This window comes from Anguilla rostrata, chromosome 7, assembly GCF_018555375.3.
Source record: "Anguilla rostrata isolate EN2019 chromosome 7, ASM1855537v3, whole genome shotgun sequence".
NCBI classification, from domain to species: domain Eukaryota; kingdom Metazoa; phylum Chordata; class Actinopteri; order Anguilliformes; family Anguillidae; genus Anguilla; species Anguilla rostrata.
Window position 1 is genome coordinate 3584333 of NC_057939.1, and position 14948 is coordinate 3599280.

Genomic DNA, 14948 nt, shown 5'->3' on the forward strand with positions numbered 1-14948 from the left:
AAGCTCGCTTCACATGCAGGCATTCAGGTGTGTATATACCACATGCATGCAAACATACATACTGTATTTAAAAAAATAAATACAGCGTTTTTTTGTATGTCAGCAGGATAATATCCACATTGGTCCGGGATCCTCAGTATTTTTTTTAGAAGCGCTTGTGTCCATGCTTGTGTATGCCCGCAAATGTGTGTGTGTGTGTGCATGCGTGTGTACGCACATGCGTGTGTGTGCATGTAAAATGTACGAAAATGGTGCCACGTCTCTTCTGGACACAGATAAACTATTTAAAGGTGTTTGCACTGGCAGTTACCTAATAGGTTTGCCTTACAGACTATTACAGCACTGTGCTTATTGATTATTCATACTTAGGTTATTTGCTTTAGAGGGAATTACATTGACTGCAGTTATTCAACCCTTCAGTGCAGTGCTTAACTCATAGCCCTGCTTGTTTGCTGACTGTAACCCCACCCTGCTTATGGTGAAATGTAGCCAATCGTGCCCTGCCTTTGTAAACTCCCTGTTCTAATTGGCTCACGGCAGTGTTCCGTCTCGGACATTTGATAGTGGCCCCAGTCGACTCTCACGATAAGCACCTTTTCCTTTTGAGCCACACGGGAGCACGTCTTGTGCATTGGAATCGTTTTCACAACAGTGCAAGACGACGATGCTCACTTTATTCAACGTAGTGTGTATTGCTGTGATTGGCAGCCTGTTACAGACAAGCCTGCCGTGTGTTGGTGATGAGAGACCGCTGTTATCACGGCCTACATTTGGTCCATTCTCTCAGTCACTGTTGAGGGGGGGACGCCAGGGTGGTGATAGGCTCCTGTGACGAGACCTTCTGTGACATCACAGGAGAGAATGCAGGTTCTCCAGAAACTGGTCCCCTGTGGAAGTCCGACCTTCAGTCACTTTTCTGGGAGCGAGCAGCTCAGCGGAGATTATTGACTGCTCTGCGGGCCGAAAATAAAAATAAAAATATCCTGACCTTTAGAAAGTTAGCATACTCATTCAGGGCTGGCCTCTGGGATTCCTGTTCACTGTGTGAAGGCCTCCGTTTGGAGGAAACTCCGCTGTTTCACCAGGGAGCCCTGCACTCTCAGGACAGTTCAAACAACACGACCGGAAAGGTTCAAATGAGATGACTTACTGGTGAACCCCTTTCACTGTCTGTTGGCTACTCGACTGATCCTTTACTACTAAATTTTAAATCATAACGCAACAGTGCTGTGATCGGCGTGCAAGAGGAAAAATGCCTTATTTTGGCCCTCAGGGGACCCGCAGTCACACGTCTCAGACGGCACAACAAGCGCCCTCGCTCAGCGGCAGCGTCTCTCCGCATGCTCTTCCGTCGCGCGTCGAACCCGAGCTGTCGACAGTCGACAGGCCACGTCCGAAAAAGTCGTCCGTTGACGGAACGACAAAGAATGTGTTGGCTGCCATCTTAAAGCGAGTGTTTTCTTTTGCGAGAAAGACAGTGCCTTCCAAAAGTGCGGTCATGGTACTTAATGCACAATGGGAAGGACTCAAAACACAAAAACAGCCGTTTCTGTATGATAATAAAACATATACACGTGCAAGTACCGTTAAATAAAAGCCGATTGTATTTTTACCTGGTTCATCTTTTAGTCTCAAACTCAGATGTCTTAAGTATGTAGAACAAATAACTAATTTCACTCTGCTGTTAGAGTACTTTTGAAGAGCACTACAACTGGGACAGCGAGAAAGTCCAAAGTCTGAGGATTCATTTTAAAGCCCATTTTTTTTAAAAACTGCAGGTGTGTTGGTAGTGAGAACTGTAGAGTGCTTTCCAGGAACCCACTCAGAATTTAGAAACCTCTGTACACTGCCATACCACGTGCAATACAGTGCTAAGGACAATGAAGGGCAAGTTGGGCTATTAATCATCTTCATGAAAAATTGCATGCAAGAGAATCGGACGCATCCCCTACGTATGAATACACTTAAAGAGTGAATCGTCTGGCGATTTCTGTTCCTGGAACCAGACTGTGTCCCGGGTTCGACGGCGACATCTGATGCCGGAATGTTCCTCCGCCAGACGGTGTCATCGGCCGGGGGGCCTATTGGACAGCCTGAGTGCTGAGCGATAAATCAAAGAGACCAGACCTCAGGTGGAGCACCTGAAAGATAACACCGTGTACGGTGGATGTGCGGTTAGGCCAGAGCCTCAAGGGATCCCATAGGCTTTTAGGGCCAAACTAATGAAAAGAGATACATCACATTGTATTTTCAAATATTGAAAAAAAGCAGGGGGATGATCCTGATGAGGAGATGGATTTTTTCTTTTCCTGGCTAGCATCTCTGCATCTTGTCCCAATCAAAGTGATCTTTGCTTAGTTGAGTGGATCGCAATCTGGCATGACGTTCAAACAGTAACAATTTAGATTCCAGTTCATGCACAATCAGGCTTCATTGAGGGTAGAGGCAAATTAAATTTAAATATTACAAATGCAGCCCTTAACTGATTCCTACAGCTCCCTTGGATCCTCACCTGAACCCTGATTAAATTTGAAAAATTATGTCTGTTTGGCCTCATATTCAACTTTGAAATATTTGTGTGACAGTGGAGTAGTATTGAATTGCAGTCTGTCTGCATAAGTGGAATCATCCCCTACAGAAGCAGTACAGAGAGCTGTCCTATGATCAAATTAAGCACTCGGCATCAAAGTGGAAGTGTGCATCTCTCTTAAAATAATCTTGGATACGAAAATGAAGTCAGGTAAGGAATGCAACTTATGTCCTTCTGAAAGACAAGTCAAATAAAAAAAAGGATTTTGTATTCACCAAATGCCATCAAGTGTTAAACCTTGTGCCTGTTTGCACAGAGCGAGAGAATCTTTCATCTGTCCTCTGTTCTGGGCCTCTGTTGTCCTGCAGTAACTTATGATCCCAGTGGAATTTTGGATTTCCCCCCCAACAGTAATAAGATGATCAGAGAAATCTTAACATCTATATTGTGAAAGATATCATAGAAAGTCTTCTGTTCTGTGGCAAATTTCCTTGGTTCCTTTGCAACGATAACGCTGGCAATGGCAAAAATAAGGCTCCAGAACGGTACAGCACAAACTGTGCTGTGCTACGACGGACGCACCTGTCATCTTGGGCTCTGAGGAACAGGAAGCGATGGTGTGGTAAGTTTGGTTGGCAAGTGTAGGATTTTGTGCCGTGTGTAGGCAATGGGTTTCCTGCAGCTTAGCATAATCAATTTTTCTCCTGTATCTCAACGTGCCATTTTCTTACAAGGAAAATTACGAATACAGTAATTCGAACTGAAAAGTTACAAGTTAGTAACGTGAACTGATAACCATGAAAAACATCACATTTGCAGTGGTAAGCATAATAAAATTTGGTCCTGTGCAGCGCAGTGCAGTCTGCATATTTGGACAGTGACACAAAATTGCTTTTTTGGTTCTGTACTCTGTATTCTGCACTTTGGGTTTGGGATAAAGCAGTATGAGGTTAAAACGCAGACTGTCAGCTTGAATTTGACGGTATTTACATCCATATGGGGTGATCCGTGTAGGAATTACAGTCCATTTTATGTGTAGCCGCAAACTTTAGGGGAGAAAAAGTAATTGGATAATTAGCTGCTCAGCTGTTTCTTGGCCAGCTGTGTGTCTTTGCATCATTAGTTCACGGACGGACTAAAAAAAGTTTTCAAAAGTCATAAAATACTGCCAGGATAAGTAATAAATGAACCAGGTGCTATTTTAAGCCTTCATAGTAAACTTCGTAGTAAAAAAAAAAAAGTCTGATCTGTTTCCTGATAAGACTGACTGATGTCCTAACATCGATTAGCAGCCTCTGGCTGGCCAAGTAGCATCGGCTAACTAGCGTATGATATCAAAATGTAAACAAATATATATATCCATACATGATATGATATACATGATATAATATATATCGGCTAGCCAGCCGCTGTCTTTGCACTGCAAAAAAAATAAAATTAAAATAAAAATGTCGGGAGGAAATCTGGGAACAAAACCCCCCACACTGTTATGAGGAGAGCTGTGGTTAAGCAGAGATCGTTGCGTGTTCGTGTGGAGAGGGTGTTATTAGCGAGGTCCTGCAGACTCTCCCAACCGGCGCGATCACCCGCCGCCAAGCGGATGTCAGCGGGGAACTCGCGCGTAGCCGAGCTAGCGGCCTCCTCGGCTGCGCGGTTACCCCCGGTTACGCCGCTGCCTGCTGCTCCTCTCCCCCCCCCCATTACATTACATTACAGGCTTTGCAGACCATCAGGCGAGTACACAAGTGAAAACAAACCGGACAGTATACGAACCCTGAGAAATACCCCCGGCGGCAACGATGTCAACTTGGACCTGAAGGTAAACTGATTAACACGACCACAACGAACGGCAACAACGCATCTAGGAAAATACAAGTGTCGAAACAGTTAAGCACCTAGCACAAACACTGCTAGTTAAACCTGTTTAGCTTTACAGGGGGGAGGGGGGGAGGTCAGTCGAGGGTGACTCACTCCCCAACACAACGAACACGGCATCCCTTCCCGCCCAGTCCACACACGCACGCCAGCACATGCGCACACGCGCACGCAAGCACATACACAAACACTCAGTTATCTGCACACAGTATCACGCATGCACACACACGCACGCATTCACGCACTACATGCTAACATGCACATACACGCATGCACGCGCACGCATACATACCAATACCCCCCCCCCGTGAAAAAATCGGCTTCCTGGCTTCTCTGTGCCGGCCGTGTCGTGCCAGAATACCCCCGGAGAGTCGAGCGAGGCGTCTGCTGCATCAGGTCTTTTTAAAATTTTATATAGGTGGGTTTTTGCTGAGTCTTATGAGTGTGAGGGTACAGAAGGAACAAGCCTGCAGGCTGTGGAGGAAACGCAGCTCTTAGAACAGAGTTTATTCGGGAATTATTTGGGACGCCGCACTGTAACGCTGATTAAAAATCCGAGTAGAATTAAGCACCGTTCCCAGACACGGAGAGAGGGAACTTCCTGGCTGCTCATAAGATGGCGAAGTGAGCAGAGGATCTTAAATTAGATGTGGTGGGACTGCCTAATCTCAGTGTTCTTATTGCCTAGAGAGGGGGAACCCATGCCAAAGACATTCCAGGAGGAAGGCAGGGGTATTTTAACCTTCGACACCCTCTTCAAGGCCCACCACTCACAGTTACACGGTCTGTTGCTGTCTTCCGTGCCAACCAGCTTTGACTCTTAAGAGCTGCTCTCTGTCATTGGAATAAGAAATTGGGTTTGAGTTCTCAGAAAAAAAAACTAGGCAGTTCTTTTCCAATGCTCTGCTTGCTTTTTCGTGAACTGCCGAATTCTCTCTGAATTAGCACTAACAATTTTTGACCCTGTCCTCTGGAATGAAGAGGGTTGTGTCTTTCAAAGATTTTTTTAAAAAGAAGCAGCATTGCTTTTCTGAGCATGTTTCCACAGTCTGCTCCTCTCAGCAGATGGTCCTTCTCGGCTTTTTGCAGATACAGTGCAGATACAGAGGGAGACTGACCTCTTTCACCCGGCTCACTCAGCTGGCAGAAAGTATGCGATAAAAGACATAAAATGCAGCGTTCCTGTGGAAACTGTGCTGTAGAACAACAGAGAAATAGGCGAACTTGGAGCCGTAATGTCAGCCGGCTCAGCCTCCTTATTTGCAGTCTGCTCACCGGGCTCTGTTCTTGGAAACCAAAGTAATCAAAGCTTGCCCTTATGCACTCATTTCAAGCAACGTGCATTAGAATTAATGGGGCGCCCAATCAAAGGCTGCGATTTGCTATGTCGCAATTTGCAGCTGAAATTCCGCCTTTATGGCAAATGCTCTCAGCTGCTGAAAGAGCGGCTTTGAGACCAATTCAGTTAAAAGCATTTTAATTTACTGCTCCACCTGATTTACTGTCTGATTTTCCTCCTTATTTATGATCCATTACTTCTTTTGGCTTGTTTAAAACTACTTTATTTTCTATTATCTGAAAACCAGTTGCTAATGTTCATCATGTTATTTTTTTTGTTTGTGTTTTTTTCATTTTTTGATGATGGACCTCCCGAAATGTTCATTGTCTGTTGAACTGTAACTTCTTTTGTATTGTAGGAACTTCCCTGAAAACGAGAAGTGACTTCTCGAGCGGCTTATCCCGCTAACAGATGAATTAAAATAAATAAATAACATGTTAAACCTGTGATGCAGCAAATGGGATTTTGACTGAGCTCTCTCCTACAGCGGGCGCTGAGCTAACCGCTAAGTACAGACGGGTAGCTTAGGCAGTCAGGGTGTTGTGGAGTACAGACTGGAAAAACGGGCACAGGAATTTATTCCCAGGTATGGAGACGCTACTCTTGAGAAAAAGAAAAAAAAGCTTGGCTTTGAGTGCATATCTAGGTAATGCAGTTGATAAGATAAAACGGCAAGCCGTCTATGGGAGCCGGGGGAAACGGTGTGCTTTGATTAGGGATCCAAGCCCCCGCGAGCGAGAGACAGTTTCCCTTTTCCGCGCTTCCCTTTCTGTTCTCCTCGGAAAGATTCGGGCTAGCAGCTGAACGACGCAGTCCCCAAGGTCGGCTTGCGTCTCTCCTCACCCGAACATTACACGAGACTGCGGACGTTTGTGTTCGCTGTGAGGATAATGTGGCTCGCTAGTCGTCTGCCACTGAAACAGACCGCAATTTTTGCACGTATGCTGTAAAATCAGATGTAGTGAGTTTTTGTCCCAGTATGTAATTCAGATTAATGTTCTTTCTGGCAGTATTCTTTGGCAAAGCACAAAAATAGCTTGCTATCGCTACAAGTTCTCCAAGTTGCAAAGAATAATTGAACTGAACAGACATCCTCTTTTTCCAAGGTTTCTTCCTTTGGGACGGTAAATGTCCGTGGAATGGCGGGATTTCAAAATGCCTAAAAATGTTTTGCTTGTTCTATAGAACATATATAAACAAATAGCCTAATATTATTTTGTTCATCGTGCCCTCTTTTTTAAATGTAACATTCAGTGTCTCACCCTATATTAGCAACTCACAGAAGACAACAGCTCAATACTCCCAGACATGCATGCAAAATTGTGCTTCAAAATCAGCACATGCAGCCTTATGGGTCGTAATTGCTTTGTTTGAAATAATTAATGGGTTAATGTCACGGCAATGAAAGAAGGTTATGGTCTGGATCTAGTTAAACTATGTGCCCTTAACTTGGGCTCACAGTGGAATTGCAGGGCTGGTAGTTGGGCGAAGCTTCTCAGAAGTTAAACACACAGTAGACTGAAATACAGACGCAGGTGTGCTGGCCTCTATAAACCTCCACATCTTTTTTAGTAACACAGTGTTGGACTCTGCATGTTTGTGGTGAGCATAAGAACACCTGGTGACAGAAACCAGGTCACTCCCTGGTTCAGTCCTTTTGCTTCATTTATTAATATGTTATTGTGAATTATGTAATCTCCCTTGTGACTTCAGGAAGAGTGGTGAGGTACTGCAGGCTATGGACTGCCCCATCAGCACCCAGGTCAACAGACACAGTACGCACACACACACGCACACACACACACACCACATGCACACATGCACGCACGGATGCGCGCACATACACATACATGGACGCACCCACAGATCCACGCATAGACAGACAGACAGACAGATGCACGCACGCACACATGCACATGTGAACATACACACACACACGCACACACGCGTAATATAAATAGATTCAATGTGTGTGTGTGTGTGTGTGTAAGCACTCGTCATTGGAAAATACACAATTTGCGGTACGCCATTTTAAAAGAAATAGCCCATAAAAATAATGACTGTAAATTCAGAAGCGAGGTCTTGCCCTTGTAGTCATTTTACTGTAAACACATTTAGCTGTAATAACGCCAAGGAGGGAAAATAAGCGAACTGTGTTATTTATTTTATATTTCCGGCATTAATCGATCAATGTAATTTCTGTTCCTAGAGATGAACATTCAATTCCGGGGATTAAATTATTCAGAGGACAAGTGGAATAATGTATCACGGCCTATTATATAAATGTATAATTAGTCATCAGAATTTAATGCTTGTTAAAGGACACAAAAAGATGGAGGCTGCGTCTCAACTGCAAGGCAGTTTCATTGGAAGGCGGTCTTTTAACGGAGGAACTCCAAGCTTGTTCCAAACGCCGGGTGTAAGTCCATGGCCTTACCTGGTGCCTTTTTAATGCTCTGAGAAGACATGTACCTGTCCTTTTGAGCTCCCTTCACAGTTTTACGGCAACTTTTTTTTGAAGGACACCAGAGGTGGAACGTCCAGGGGTTTGGGGTCGCCGTGATTCTTCCACCCCTGAGCTCAGCCAGCTGATTTCACTAATTAGTTCGACCTCCTGTCTGAAGATCTGTGCTAATTAGCAAAATCCAGGTGATTGGAACAAAATACCTGGGAGGACTTTGACTTTCTGAACTTGGACTTTCCACCTCTGAAGGACAGGGGCAGCGAGCTTCTTACTTCCAATGGAGAAGAAGCCAGAGAGCCAGAGCTGAAGGAGAGTTGAGGAAGACGAGACCTGTGCTGGTTAGATTAACTCTCTTTTTCGGGGTGGAGTTTCTTTGTTTCTTTTCAGGCGTGAATGTAGGGAACGCGAAGTTTACGTGCGCGTGTGCAGCCCTGCGCTTTCTGTCTGAGCCCAGGGTGCCTCAAGCCTTTACTGCTACTACTTACTACTACTATAAGTTTTATAGTCCTTCTATATGTACTTCAGCAACGTATATTAAACTACGTTATCAATAATGCACTGGGAGCTAGACACTGGACCTGTTGCCCGTAGGCATTAAAGCATTAATGCTTTAAAGAGCTTTTTTTATAGAGACCCTTTCCTATTACACGAGACACGCTCGTCTCTCGTTTAACTATGCCTCGATGCTGTTATCTGTGATCTGGCTGTCTCCCTAAAGCCATATATTTTTTTAATATTCTGACTTTAAAAGCCGTGTAATAAATTACTAGGCTGTCAATGTTACGAAATGGATTAGAGAAGAAAGTGGTCCCCAGGTTTTAATCCATCATTGTCACATTTTTGTCACACCTAAGATGGTGGCACAGCAGTAAACTTTTCTCCACAAGAGCACATTACAGGCATTTAGCAGACGCTCTTATCCGTCGCGATTTACACAACGTTTTTACATAGCATTTGTGTGGCATCCATTTATACAGCTGGATATACATACTGAAGCAATGCAGGTTAAGTACCTGGCTCAAGGGTACAATGGGAATCGAACCTGCAACCCTTAGGTTACAAGACTAACTCCTTACCCAGAATACAAAGCAAGTCATTAGTTTACATCACTACCATTCCTGCTCTGAACTGTACCCCCATTCCAAAATCATTTGGCACCCTTCCAGAGTACAGGCAGGAATTATTTTCCTCTTTTTCTTCTTCTTTTTTCTCCAGTGGCTTATGCATATTCAGATTATATGTGCGGTAACATAACAATGGTTCTCTTGGGATGGCAGAAAACAACAGTGGAATACGTACAGTGTAGACTGCAGGGAGAGCCTCTGCTTCGCGTCTGCTGTTGATGATAACAGAGGACTGAAAAAAAAGCATAATAAAACTATTACTGCTACTGCAAGCGTCGCCTAAAGCTCTGTGAAGGGGTTTTTGTAATGCTCTCCCATATGTGTATGTGTCCTGAACCTATCTTTCAGCAAACCTGGTGTTTTACAATTATCCGTACCCAAAAGTCCACTGCAGGATAAATGCATTGGCTTGGTAAGAAATAGCCTAAGCATTTGTTTTCTATTCTAATGTCATTCACTAAAATGGTTCTTAAAGCCCTAATCCTCAGAAGTGGATTGCTTTTAGCCCTGTTTTGCAAAGTGGTTCGAAGTTACGCAGTGTACTGGCTGATGGGTATTTGTCTTCAGGAACAGGTATTTTCTCGGAAGAAAGGCTTCCAATCAGCTGCACGGTGTCTCCACTGAGCAGTGGTGCTCGATCATGTGCTGTGGAGGGCTGAGAGTATTTAGGCTTTCATTCCAGTCGCTACACCTGCTGATTTCATTCATTAATGCACCTTCAGCCAGAGAGGAGGGAAGTAGTTAGTGAAATCAGCAGGTGTTGTGATTGGTTGGAATGAAAGCCTGCATAGTTTTGGCCCTCCATTGCACCTGATTGGCCCTCCATTGCCATAGAGGAACCCTATCTGGTCCATGTGTTCTTCGTCAGGCAAAATTATAAACCTATACCACGTGTGCATACTAAATTGCATTTTAAATGATGATCCATTATATAGAGAAATAGCAGTAATCCTCATTCTTGGCCCTGGACAGTCACAGAGTCTGCTGGTTTTTCTTTTCTCACCTGATCAGCAGCTGATTCAGACCCAAGAAAGCAGGTGACCACAGGTCTTTGACTAATCAGCAGCTTTAACTGATCAGTTGCTGTGCTACACAGCTGCTGAGTAACGACAGAAGCCAGCAGACCCTGTGCCCCCCCCGGACCAGGATCGAGGACCGCCGCGATGTGCCTTACTCTAACACATCATTCTTCCCTTTTAAAAAGCAGGCTCAGGTCCATACGCTGAGCGCGTGAGGCGATGCCCGTTTCGGGGGCGGGGCTAACCCGATCATTCCGCTGGTCTGGCGTGAAATAACGCCCGCCGCGTCGTCATGGAGACAGTCCGCGGTGACGAAAAAGAGCGTTTGCGCAGACAGACGCGAGCCGTGTGTTCAGACCTCCCTCGGGCCTCGCCGGGCCCGTTGGATTATCAGCCGCGCGCGACGGCGGCTGCCTCGTTCTCTTCCGCTCCGCCGACGCCGTTCGCGAGCCCCTCAGGTGTGCTCGCGGTGCAAATGGGGGTGTCGGTGGGGGTGGGGACGAGGATGGGGGGCGTCCTCCGCTCACAGAGCACCCCAGAGAGCCTCTCTCCGCTGTTGGGTTCAGAGGTCGGTGGGAAAATGGAGGCTACACAGATGGTCCCCTCGGCGCGGCGTAGCCTAATGGAATCTTTTTCCCATCATCCCTCTCTTCTGACAGATAGGACCGAGGGAGCCTCTGGCTCCTTAAATGGTGCCATTTTCAGCTATTTCAGCTCGGTGTTTCGGGCCAAGGGTTTATGCAGAAATTCCAGGCGTTCATACATCATCTTTGTGCCCTTGACTTGGTCTATGATTGGTAGGGTCTGTCACTTCCTCTTACGATGGAAGAATCTGGCTTCATTAACATGTATGAAGTTGTATGAAGCAACTGGGTGCCATTAATAACTTATTTGTCCAGCCACTGGTGCATCCAGCCAGGGCCTTATGACCCCAGTGTTCTGGAGTCTTCCGCATCAATTTTAGTTAACTAAGATTTAGTCTGTGGGTAAAGCCACTTGGATTTTGTAAAAGTTATTTTTACTCTCTATGTATCGTCTTTCTTTCATTTCAGGTAATCGCTGAAATTGTAAGCGAGTAAAAATTTTCATCGCCATTGCTCAAAAGCTCAAAAGATCAGAATTTGCTTAGATTTTAAAGATTGAAGAATGAAAATGAGTTTTATGGGTACGCAAATATCCTTTTTCGAAAGGAAATGACATCACGTCTCGGCTGTGAGTGTTGGCGATGCCCGTGACTGGCTGCCACATTTACTTGCTTCTTTGCTGCCACCCATGCCATGCCCCCATTCTTCAAACCCCCCCCCCCGTCCCCGTTTGTCTCGACCCGAGTTACCCCTGTGTCGGGCCGGCTACAAACGGCTGCAATTCAGCCGATAAACAAACAAACAGCACGCGGCTAACGGAAGGGGAAAAGTAATGGGACCAGTCCCAGGCCAGACAGAGCACCCCAATCCGCCGTTTGGGATGGGTGTGGCGCGGAATCTTAATGGGGGAGGGGGGTGGGGAACAAAAAAAAAATGCGGTTATTGAAGGCCTGCGATGCCGCGAGTGGGAGATTCGCCCGAGCCGGACGGGGAGGGTGATGTAATCTCCCGCTCAGCCGTAACCGCATCAGACGTGTAATGCGATCGGCTTATCAGGCTGTTATTAATGGATCTGGAGTTCTCCCGCCCGGAAGGCTCGGCGGAGCAGACTCAATTTAACGGCGGGACGGAAGACTCGGCAGGCACAGCGATCGCCCCCGTATGCTCCGCGAGGGGGGGGTGCCGCCGCCGTCCCGCCATCCGAGCGCGCCCAGGGTGCCCCGCGCCAGTCGGGCAGATAGGGTACTTCTTCCCCAGCACGGGGCACTTTTGGGCATTCTCTTCTATGACCAGCCATTCTGTTCGTTTGGGCTTCTCGTCCAGCTTATAAAGTGAGTACACACCACAGCTGGGTGTTAACAACCCAAACAGAGGGCTTACACGGCTGGCTTTATATGGCCCATTCCTCTCATGCTGTTTAAAGGCAGATTCAGTTCTTATTTTGGGCTTTGCTGTCTTGGTCCACTGCACAATTTAAGGTGAGTTCACACTGAAGTGTCATCGCAGACGTTTACTATTCAGTACAGAAAGTGGTAATAATACTGCAACTGTTATTAATGTTGTCGTTGTGCAGTTTGTACATAAGAATGACTTGTTTTTCAGTCCATGGTCAAATTTGAAATCCAAAGATTTTATGACCAAATTTATGATGGACTATGCCCTCTGCCATCTAAACTGATGTATTTTCTTTCTGTTTTTGCAGACTGAAATGATTTTGCTCTCCGTAAGTTAATCAGTTGTGGCCCTCCCTCCCCCACAATTTTCTCGAAACAGATTTAGGGATGTAGTTGGCGAGGAGAGAAGTGTGCTTGTGTTCGGCGTGGCGCGCAGGAGCGTAATCTGACAGTTCGCTGCCATGGAGATAATCCCAAAATGTGACGGGGGATAAAATTCAGTTGAATGAGGGAACAATTCCTGTGGAGACGTCCCCGCCACTGTGGCGCTTCCTCATCTCTCATGGAAATGCGTTTTATTATCACGGAGAGAATACGCGTTCGTGCCTCAGAGACTGCAGTCACAACAGCCGCCCGGATTTCATTCAGCCGAACAATGGCGCCCTTGTTTATAATGCGCAGCGCCTATTGATTTCACAACAAACCGGTTAATTTAATTTGATAGAATTTTACCTCGGATAGCAGCCTGTCAGTATTTGTATGCGGTGCAAAGACTCTGAACATAACATCCACGTTCCTGTGCTCCCGAAAGTCTGTACTGACTGTGCTCAGTCAGTATCCACGCCAACGGCCCCTTACGAAGATTGACTGCGCCTCAATGTATTGTAACTATATGTAGCCTTTCTAAAAATATGATTCATTTTTTCACAACAAAAAGCTGCAATATGTTGCAGCTTATGCAGCAGCCTATCTATTGTGTTGTATGTGTTACAAAATCGTGATAATTTATGCGTGTTTTCCCTTTTCTTAAGGGACATTGAATAGTTGCACATTACATTAACAGCATTGGGTGATGGTACCATGTCATACGTGGAGTCAACGTGACAGTTCTCATGCGTGAAAACTTTGTTTTGGTTTTTAATGCTGATCTACACGGGTTTATTCCAAGTGGTTCCCATTAGCAGGTATATAGGTAGCATATAGGGTCATATGATGAGACTGGAAACTAGAACTCAGTAAAAAAAACTCATAATTGGGGAAATACAAGGAGAATACGTGGAGCTTAAATGGAGATCCTGCTGTTGATGGACTCTCTGTGTGATGGACCAGAGCCGTTACCCTCCAGAGGCCCACTGACGCCTTCGTGTTACCTAACAGGTGGGACGGAGATGGAGGAGCGCTTTGTACAAACTTTCAGTTCGATGCCTTCTTCCTTCCTTTCCTCTAGCAACCGCGTTTGTCTGCTAAGAGAACACAGAGGGAGGCAAGCGTTATTAATGCTCCTGTGAGTAGGCCTCACCCTCCTAAGAGTAGGCCTTAGGCTCCTAAGAGTAGACCTCACCCTCCTAAGAGTAGGCCTCTCCCTCCTGTGAGTAGGCCTCACCCTCCTAAGAGTAGGCCTCACTCTCCTAAGAGTAGGCCCCACCCTCCTAAGAGTAGGCCTCACTCTCCTAAGAGTAGGCCTCAGGCTCCTAAGAGTAGGCCTCACCCTCCTAAGAGTAGGCCTCACCCTCCTAAGAGTAGGCCCCACCCTCCTAAGAGTAGGCCTCTCCCTCCTGTGAGTAGGCCTCATGCTCGCGCTGTGTGGTAGCGCTGTTAATAAATTATGGGATGTAACCCTTTTGTGTTTGTCGCAGTGTACGGCGATTGTTATTTTTGATCGCTTTGGCCTTTATCGATCTGGTGGCTGTTTGCCTTCATTCTTTAAAAAAAAAAGACTTTCTACGCTCGAATGCGGTTTCATCCCAGTGGTTTGCATTGAGCTCCTCTCTTCATGGTGTTACCTTGGTGTTCTCTGGGGCTCGTCAACAAGGCCTGGCTCAAATGCCTGTGTGTGTGTGTGTGTGTGTGTGTGTGTGTGAATGTGAAAGCAGGAAAGCAGATGAGAAAGAGAAAGAAAAGAGACAGGGAGAGAGAAGAACAGACCATCGTCGATTTTCTTCTATACACACAGCCATACTTTATCAACAAAAGTTCAAAAACCTTCCTTCCTCATTGACATGACATAACCCCACCCCGAGAGAGAGAGAAAGTGAGAGAGAAATGTACAGGCAGAGAAAACAAGGAAGAGAAACAGACAAGGAATGATAAAAATGGCCTTTAAATTAATCAACATTTGGCAGGAAACTTCTTCATTCAATGTGCCCTTTACTAAAATATCAACAACTTTATGAAAAAAACAGGATCGTATGTCAAGAAATCTTGGCAGCAGAGTCATGTAAAACCTGAGCCAGGTTACTGAGAGATGTGTGTGCCCAGAGCAGCCCAGTATTGTATGTGCAGATTTGCATTGAAAGATACAGTCAGCTCCAGAATTATTGGAGGAGGGGGGGGGATTCACCAAATATTAATGGTAGGGGTGCCCATAATCTTCAAACCTATGTTTCGCAGAAAAAAATT

The 14948-nt window shown here is 45.7% G+C and overlaps 1 protein-coding gene across 3 annotated transcripts in view; it reads left to right on the forward strand.

Moving 5' to 3' along the window:
- LOC135258793 (thyrotropin-releasing hormone-degrading ectoenzyme-like) overlaps positions 1–14948 on the forward strand; it is a 119394-nt gene that overhangs the window by 35712 nt on the left and 68734 nt on the right. The gene's annotated exons all lie outside the window — the stretch shown is intronic.